The sequence below is a fragment of the Telmatherina bonti genome (genome assembly GCF_933228915.1).
Source record: "Telmatherina bonti genome assembly, chromosome: 10".
NCBI classification, from domain to species: Eukaryota; Metazoa; Chordata; class Actinopteri; order Atheriniformes; family Telmatherinidae; genus Telmatherina; species Telmatherina bonti.
In genome coordinates this window covers 30,765,095-30,774,689 of record NC_136628.1, presented here as the reverse complement: position 1 = coordinate 30,774,689, position 9,595 = coordinate 30,765,095, and positions in this window count along the sequence as shown.

Genomic DNA, 9,595 nt, shown 5'->3' with positions numbered 1-9,595 from the left:
AGCTTGCGATGATGAAGCAGAAGATGGTCATAAAATGGAACATTGTGCTCTTCATTATACTTTGTTTATATCAAATGCACATGCTTTAAAATTTCCTTTCCATCATGCCAATCTCACTTCTCTCTCTCTCTCTCTCACACACACACACACACACACACACACACACACACACACACACACACACACACACACACACACACACACACACACACACACACACACAGACAGACAGACAGACAGACAGACAGACAGACAGAAAACATCCACCACAAATGAAACATGGTCTCTCCACCAACTCTGCTCAGAGGTCACAATCCTATCTTCAGAGCACTTCCAACACTAGGGGGTGGTGTTGAGCTGAAAGTCTGGCGGCTACAACCTCCCGGCACACCGCGCCTGTCTGGGGGGGGGTTGTTTGTGGTAAAATCATGACATGTGGGTTGAGACAAATGAAAGCCATGCAATATGCGTGCGGAGCTGAAACACATGCAACAGATCTACAGACTGCTGCTAACAAACCAAGATATTGCTCTCTAGTCTGCCCCGAGGCTCATCAGGGCTTTATTCCTGCACTGCATATTTATGAGAATCAAAGAGGGTGAGAAGGGGGGAAAAGCTAACCTCTTTTCTTGTGGGAGCAATTAAAGCTTTGCTTTCATTAATCCTGAGTAGAGTCTTGGTGCTCTCAGCTCTTCTGTCTTCACAGACTGTTTACACTTTCATTTCCATCCTTTTGGCTTTACGAGAGAGGACAGGGAAGCGGAGAGACCCTTTCACTTAGCGTCGTCTCTTAAAACCAACAGGACAGCTGGAAAAAAGCAGCGGATTACAGAATCTGACTGTAAGCTGCTCCATGTGGAATCCAACAGTGACAACAGGATCCTAAACATTACAACAATGACCGTTCATTCGATGGAAAAGACTAAATTAACTCAAAACACGACAACAAACCCCCTGCAGTGTCTAAAAACAGCAACCAATGCTTTAATCTTCAACAGTTTAAATTTTTTTTTTTTTTTTTAGTAAACTGGCATTCTGGTTTATCTGATAAACTCTCTGTGACCATATAATCCAAAAATGGAGCTTGTGTAAACTTTGAGACTAGGGGGTGCTTTTTTTCCCTCCTCTTTCACACAAACTAAATACCACTTCACGCTGCTCAAAGCACCAGCAACGCAGCACGGCTTAATCATTTCACAGTATATCCGCTTATCCGCTGCGTTAATCCCATCTCCTTTGTACAACATGTGTCTGCGTTTCTAAGACAGATGCCTCAAGTTATTCACTGGAGCTCACATCTGGTTGTGGGAATGACATCATAAGGCAATGACAACAACAACAACAACAACAACAACAAAGAGTTGTGCTGTATGGTAGATCATGTTAGGAGGAGAGTGGCTCATTTCAACCCAGCAGTCCTGCTCTTCTGCATGCATTCACACATGCACCTCCAAGGCACCATGAGGCCTCATTAAGGCGGGTCGGCTCGCTCTCCCTCTTTGGCAATGTCACCTCAGCCGCAGGGACCAAAGACTGACACAGGCATAATTGGCCTGAACACACCAACAGTGCACTGGGAATGGCTGAATCTTGATAAGTGGTGTGTGTGTGTGTGTGTGTGTGTGTGTGTGTGTGTGGTGCTTTGACCCTGTTAATGCTGCACAGTTGGCAGGAGAGTGGCTAATGCCATATTGGATCAGTGGATGCTGGTGGTGAAGATGGGAAGAGGTCTCCTGGGATGAAAAGAGTGGTGCTTTCAACACCCCCCCGCCCTTCCCTCCCACTAGTCTGCAGCGCCACGATATGACATGGTGACAATAAACACGATATTTGCTCAAAAAGGGCATCTTTACGATGGAAAAACCTACAGCTCATCCACCCCCCACGAAGGAAAACAGGTTTTAGTGAGAGCCAGTAACCATGCTGTTGAATAAGACAAGCATGCGTACATTATTAACCCCTCTGCATTAGCCCAGGCAGCATCCCAGCGTTACACCTCCACACCTGAGATAAAGAGAAATGTAGAGTACAGAGCTGCTCGCCATCCAACCCTGACTGGCTGCTAAACCACCTCATATCTCAGTGTGGCAGACACAGAGGGGGCCAGCAGGAAATCTAAGGCCTTTCTCTTTGATCTCTGGAGTTCAGCCCATTTAAATGTTTGTGTTTGAGATGTAGACCTTTAATTTTGGGCCTGATGGGTTCCAGGTTCTTTGGATTTAGTGTGGCATGTCGGATATAGGAGTGTTTACACAGTCTCCCTCCAGCTCTCCTGGTGCTGAAATAAGTGCATTAAGATGGATGGATTTACTTAGTCTCTAACCTCAGGGACTGAGGGAACAAACTCTGAATGACCTCTTTGTGTTGCGGGAGGGGATGGAGGGAGTCTGGCCTACACTGCTGAGTGAATGTGAGTGTGTGTGTGTGTGTGTGTGTGTGTGTGTGTGTCTTCAGCACCAACAGACCAGTTCACAGCATCTTCTCTTTAAACCTCAAGTCTCAAATGAACTACTTCACTTATTTATCTACAAAGTTTGGAAATAAACTTTTTTCCCATCAATTCCAGGGTATTATGTGGCAAGTTAATCGTTGCATTCAGAAAATCAACTCTGTGGGTTCAGCAGAAATGAACAATAATTGAAAATATCTGCTCATAGCGATGATGCAATGCTTGCTTTTAATCCAAATAATGAAATCTGGAAAAACATTTCCATGCAGCTGTGCTTAGGGCTGATGAGCTGTAATCAATACAAGCATTCAAATGTGATTTTGAACTAAGTCCAATTGGAAATGGTGCCGTATTTCATCGACTATGTGGGGCTGGGCCCATTGTTTACTACAGCAAAGCGGTAAATCAGCCAGTGCTTCCCTTGATTTGTTAACCTTTGTTTGGCTGTGTCAGCAGATGAGGTATGGCAGGAACGGCCCCCTTTTCTTGGTCATGAAATACTGCTTCTGTCTCTGCAGTCCCAGCCCTGGGGGTGAGGGTGGGGTGGGGGGTGGGGCTTCCCTCTGAGCAGCACAGGATATTGAGCTTCCTCTACTCCTTGGAGATACATTAAATGCTCCAGGCAGGGGACAGTCAACCAGCAGGAGCAAAGACAACAGAGGAACCTGCATCAGTCAGGATTAAACCCAAACACGAAGAGCTACTGAATATCACATGAGAATTTTTTATGTGAACGGAGCTCTAGTCCCGAAATGTCTGGACCTCTTTGTGACCTCGCAGGCCCCTGTTAGGGAAACAGAGACCGTCCTTGACTGCAGCCATTTCTCAGAATGCACAAAAGGCCAATAGCAGTCAGGTCATCTTTCCACTGTGCATCAGGTCAAGTTCCACAGGCAGCCTTGATATCTTGACACTCAAACCCACACAGACGGCAGAGGTCAGCACCAGGGCAGAGCGGGGAGCCTGGGGCAGTAAACCAACACTAGCGCTGCAAAAGGCCAATCCTCTCTTTCCAGTCGACTGAATGAATTAGGAAGCTGCCAGGGTGATTTGTGGCGTGATTGTTGCTCTCTATATCACTTGAGATTACAGCAGGTGGCGGCCCGCAGCCTGGAACCACACATGGCTCTATCACCAGCCCTTCTCTCAGGAAACAGAGAGAATGAGGCAGAGAGAGAAAAACAAGCCCTTAGCTCCCTCCCACACACCAGCGATACGCTCACAGGCAATTTCGCTGCCAGCAAAGCTCTCTATGACAATCCAGGGAGCTCTTCAGCGCTGATATCCGCCACAAAAGTTCACCTCCGCTTCTCTCTTTCCACTATTTTTTTAAACAATGCCATCAGCACTGCAAATTACACCTTCCACATGGCACATTTTTCTCTCCCCCGGTGACAGACGTACTCAAGCCTGACACACTTCACTAGCGATGCTCTTCACGCCGGTGTCGGCCCGGGGTCTCGCTGTAACGCTGCTTCATTTTCACATTAACTCCAGCAAAGCATGGGGAAATCAGCCCTGTGCTTTAAGGGGGGGGGGGGGGGTGTGTGTGACTGAAAATCACTGCACTGTGCACTTCAATTCACCCCCGCACCAAACTGCGTCTCACATCGCAGACACAGCTGCAGGAGATGTCTCACGGGGGGAATAATTCTTCCATACATCTACCAGATGGATTCTTAAAAACGAAATCTCAAGTGTTCCTTCTGCTACACTGGAAACCCACAGGATGAGGTCATTTCTAATTGCACATTGTGTAAATCCCATTTACACAAACAAAAGCTTACATTTACATTAAGACTTCGATTGCAATTTTATATTTTCTTTATTTTAAGTCATCAGGCATTCTATATTAATCCATTTAAAGGTGCACATAGATTTAAACGTTTCACTGATGGGAAAATTTCCTGGTTTTTATTTTTATAAATGGGATAAAGGGGATAGAGTGTTTTAAATGCCAACTAGTAGGGGTGGGAAAATGGAATCGAAAAATCGGAAATCAAGATTTTTTTTCTTCACAATTTTAAAATAGATTTTTTTATTTTCAAATGAATAAAATTAATCCACTATAAAATTTTAGTCATTTTCATTGGTTTTATTGATCTTTTTACTTGTCTTCTTGGGCATTATAGCAGCAGAATGATGATCTGGCTACTGTCTTGTTTTTTCCTGACTGAAATCAAGAAAAAATACTAGCAAAAAGAAGTTTTATTAAAAATTTTTGTTTTTAATTACAAAAATCATCAATATTGAAGAATTTTGAGAATTGCAATTTAAATCGAATCGGCACCCAAAAACTTGGAATCGAATCGGGACAAAAGCATATCGTCACAGCCCTACCAACTAGTATTATCTCCACCTCGCTGCAATCAGCACAGTAAAGAAAGCGCTCCACACTGAAGGAATAGAAGCGATAGGAACATCCATGGAAACATCTGACTGAAATGTCTGCAGAGCTTTGTGGTGACAAGCGTTGCTGGGTTGTCATAAACAGTATCTGCACTTCCCGTTCCCTGGACAGCAGTCACAGAACTAATAAGGCTCACTTGCTGATTTCCACCTTGGAAGCCGCTCAGCTTTTGGAATAGTTGTTTATTTCACAAGTGGCCGATAGAGCAGGCCTGAGCTTTCCGACTGGTGCTTACTCTCTGGCAGAGCGAATGAATCAGGTTAGCTAGCCGACACCTGCAGGTGCACTGACAACCGTAGTAATTAGAGATAACATTTAATGACTCTTGGCTAATGAAATCCATTCCTGGGCAAAGTGAACCAAAAGCCAACGGGGAAAAAGGGAGAAAAACAGAGAGGCAATCGAATGCCGGTGGTGACTTTAAGCTCTATGTAAGACGGCCATGTATAGCTGATCAGCAGTGAAGCCAGTCGAAGTGGAGGAAAAAACTAGAAAACAAATCAACACCTGAACACAGAAACATTTTCATGACTTGGATTTTTTTTTTTTTTTTAAATGATTTTCAGGGAATAAACAAGACTGTAACTATATCTTAAATATCTTTAACAGATCTGTGTTTAAGTAAAGCATTTCTACAAAAAGCTACTTGTCAGCTGTTATATTTAGCAAGTTGTTCATCATAATGAGAGTTTGTACATCTGTGGAGAAGTCTCTTTTCGATTCCTTCCCTGCAGAACTTAATGTGATAAAAAATAAATAAGGTGAAGTTTTCCTGTTAAGGTCTGTTATAACGTTCTCTGGTTTGTGCTGAAACCTTTAACCCAGGTAATATATATAGTTTTTCTACTAAAATGAAAGCGAACAAACCAACAAACAAATGGAGACTTTTTGCACCTGCCTTTAGGCAAATATTGACACTAATCATCCCACAAACGAACCCTCTCTCACTATTATGGTTGGAGCTGTTGCTTGAGTCGAGGTTTGGCTGCATTAAAGCTCTGGTAATCCCCTCCAACAAAAACCCACCCGGCTCTTTTAATCTCAACACAACCCTCCATAAAAATACCAGAGGTCTTTGCTGTCCGTGCACCTGGATTCTTTTACTCGCCTTTTGCAGTAGGGCCAGGCATTAGCATATGGCAGGAGAGGAGGGGGGGGGGGGGGGGGGGATAGAGATGGTAAAAGGGTGAAAAAAAGGGGGATATTTAAATGGAAATAGGGGGCAAGAGAGTGGTCTATCATGGAGCAGAGAGAAAGCATATTTTGTGTACTGTTTCCCCGAGTCAGGTCCTTTCATAGAAGGGGAAAGAGGGTGGCCCTCTGTTGATTTAGGCTGCACAAAGGAGGCCTTAATCCTTTCAAGGGATCCAAATCAGTCCACAGAGGAGCACATTCAAAAGGAAACCTCCCTGTCAAGCATGCCCATTGAGCTCCCCAGTGCACACCACAAATCAAACCCTGGAAGGAATCAAAGGCCAGAATGTGGGAAATGTGTCTGGAGGTCTGCGCAGAAGAAAGTGAAGGGGACACGAGGAGCAGCGGTGGGGGTCGCGCTACAAGAGCCTATCACCAGCAATTCGCACCGTTCCAACCACAGCCCTGGAGGGGTCATAACCCTTGTCTCTGAGCCTCCCTCCTGGCCTGCGTGGTAACTCCCCCCATTACAGAGGAATGTCCATTCACGCGGGGGCACCTCCATTATCCCTGAGCCAGAGAAAATAGGGCTGCTTTTAACAGCAAATTAGTGACTTGATAATGAGGTCACATGTGGTGTTGGCACACCGAGGCCATAAACAGATGCCTTTCCTGCCCTCGCTTCAGTCCCTGTAGCATTAGCACATCCTCCTCTTCCTGCTCTGGTGCATTTCAGCATGTTTGCAACAAAAGGTCACTGAAGCAGCTTCACGTCATGTTTCATGCACGTAACTACAGAGGAACATGCAGGGAATGACTCAGTTTTCACATTTTAATAAACTCTTCGAATTATTACTTTTTTATGTGTGTAAATGTCAAGATATGAAAGGGTCACAGCCTTCTTTTAAACGACATTACACACACACACACACACACACACACACACACACACACACACGATGATGTCTGCATCAGGTAACTGCACACACTGATGATTACTGCACCATCATATGACATAAGAATGAAAAAAGATCTTTACCTTTAACTGTGGCGGTGCTGAAAAATTTCTCTGAACTGGCATCGGAAACCTGGAGGAAGAAAATGGAATAAGTCAAATATCACAACAAGGCATAATTATTTTTCAACTAATTTGTCCAAAATCACATTTCTGTGTAAATCAATTTGAGCAGTTTTTTAAGATGACATAAAACTCATCTAAAGAAAACCTTGTTGCACTTCTACGTGTCACAAATAAAATGAGTTTGTGACATTAAATGCTGCACCGTAATTAAGTTAAGACATATTCAGCTTTTTCTTGCTGTAATTATTTATATCTGTCACACAACCTGGTCATACCGACCAAAACTGAACATAAGAGGCAAAAGAAAACAAGTGGTTCTTCATGTTCACACCACTTGATGGCACTGTGTCTCCGTGGCACAGCTGCCCAGCGCGTGCGTCAGCCTGTCCGGCTCAGCACCAGCAACCTTTACTGTGTCACAAGAAAAATGTGCAGTGATGAGATTTAACCCTGAATTACACAACTAAATCTTTATGTAGTTGAGAAACTCATGTCACGGATAAAGTGAATACATTCCACGTGTGAGGTAAAAGTGAGTTTAGTTGCGTGTTAAAGAGATGTTGGAGGTGTGGAAACAAAACGGAACAACAGCCGCTGAGCCTCGTATGGGAGGGAAACTGACAACATACTTTACAGAAAAATGCGAGGTAAACATATCAGAGCCTCCCTCTGAGTCCTTCTATAATCATCTCTGACTGAAAAATACAAAATGTGCATCCAGTGACAGCTCGGTTGAAAGCGCACTCGTGTCCAGTCCACGTAGAGCTGCTGCTTAGGCGGTAAGAAAAGCAGTCAATCAGGAAAAATAGGGCATGATGCAAACCTAATTTTCTTTTCAAAAGGTTGTTGAGGATAAATGAGGTTTTCATTCACTGACGCAACAAGGTCAGGATGTAAACATTATAAAAATGGCAACAGAAAGGTCAGAATCAGGGTTCAGAAATGCTGGTTTCTGTGCAAAATATCACTAAATTAACAGACAAAAAAGTAAGCAGGTCAGAAGGAAAGCGCATACCTTTGATTTGGCAAAATTAGCAAGAAGGAAAAGTGAGGAAATACTTTCTCTGTCTGGTGAAAATGGTCTCGTTTCACATTCTGCTTTTCAAATCATATAATCCACACAAGAATCGGTGAAGTCTACTCCCTTTAACGCAAAGACAGCCATGCAGAGACACAAGAAGCCTTTCCAAGAAAAAAAATCCAAAGCGGTTCACAACGCTACTGCGCCTTTTGGACAAAGGGAGCCATGCGTCTCGCCAGGAGAGCTTCTACAGCAGCACGGAGGCGACGAGGGGGAAATCCTCTGATCCAGCTTCTCTCCGTGGACGCCTCCCAATTGCTTCTGCTTTCTTTCACATGTATTCTCCTTTCAGAATTATCCGTAAGAGGTAAGAGACAGGATCCGGGTGGTGTGTCCGTGCGCAGAGAGGGGGCTGCGTCCGATGGAGCAACCCAATCCAACAAAGCGCACCAGTAGGAACAAGAGAAGGAGGCGAATCAGACAGGGGAAAAAAAATCTACCAGGTGGAGACCAACTGTCGCTGCGTGTTTAGATGCAAAACCTGCGTGCCGTGCTCTCTTGGATCGATCCGGATCACGGGCACACACAAGCCTGTCCCCATCCGCTCCCAAGCGCTGGACAAACTCCCATTCATCCAACGACTGGCTGCGAGCTGCTGCTGCCGCCTTCACGGCCGGGTCCTCCCACTTCCTGGTTTCCAGACGGACTTGGATCCAGCCTCAGTCGCGCTCCTTCACAGGACACACGCACTCGTGTTGGTTTTCTCTCAGGGCTCCTGAAACGGTTGGAACTAGACTACATTGGCGCACGTCGAAGCCTATACCTTTTGCGTAAATGGCGCGCAAAAGGAGGGACAGCGGCTCTCCAAACATACATAAGGAGGCAGTAAGATGGAGAGAGAGAGAGAGAGCGAGAGAGGGAGGGAGGGAAGAAGAGAGACGAGAGAGGGAGGGAGAGCTGGGGTAGAAAGATATTCTTTCACTCCATACTGACTGAGATGATGTCAGTCGCTAATGAATTCCCCAGTAGGGTGCTGCTACCGTGAGAGGAGGAAAAACAAAACGCTCCTTTATGAGCAGCATGCACCTCCTTGCAGCCCACAGGCGCTGTCTTCCACTTGTATCACCTCCCACTGCACTGGCCTGAAGGGAGGTCAGATGGAAATATAAAAGACACTTGGGGTCATCCAACTTGAGCTCTCCATGGCCCACGCTGACGACGAGAACCTTTGCAGTCTCCACTTCTGACAGGGCAGCCATATGTCACTGCTTGCAAGTGTAGAACTACATGATGATTTCACCACAGTCCTGAGGTTTTGTTTCTCTTTGATTACAAGACAGAAAATCATTTTGCATCCACCTTCTAAATGATTTCATATAGAGGCCACAGAGTGTGTGTTATAAAGGATTCATGCACACATTTATCTGCAAAGATTCACACTACAGATGTGAATAAAAAATGTTTAGCTTGGAGGAACTCATCTTTCTTTGCTGTAATCCG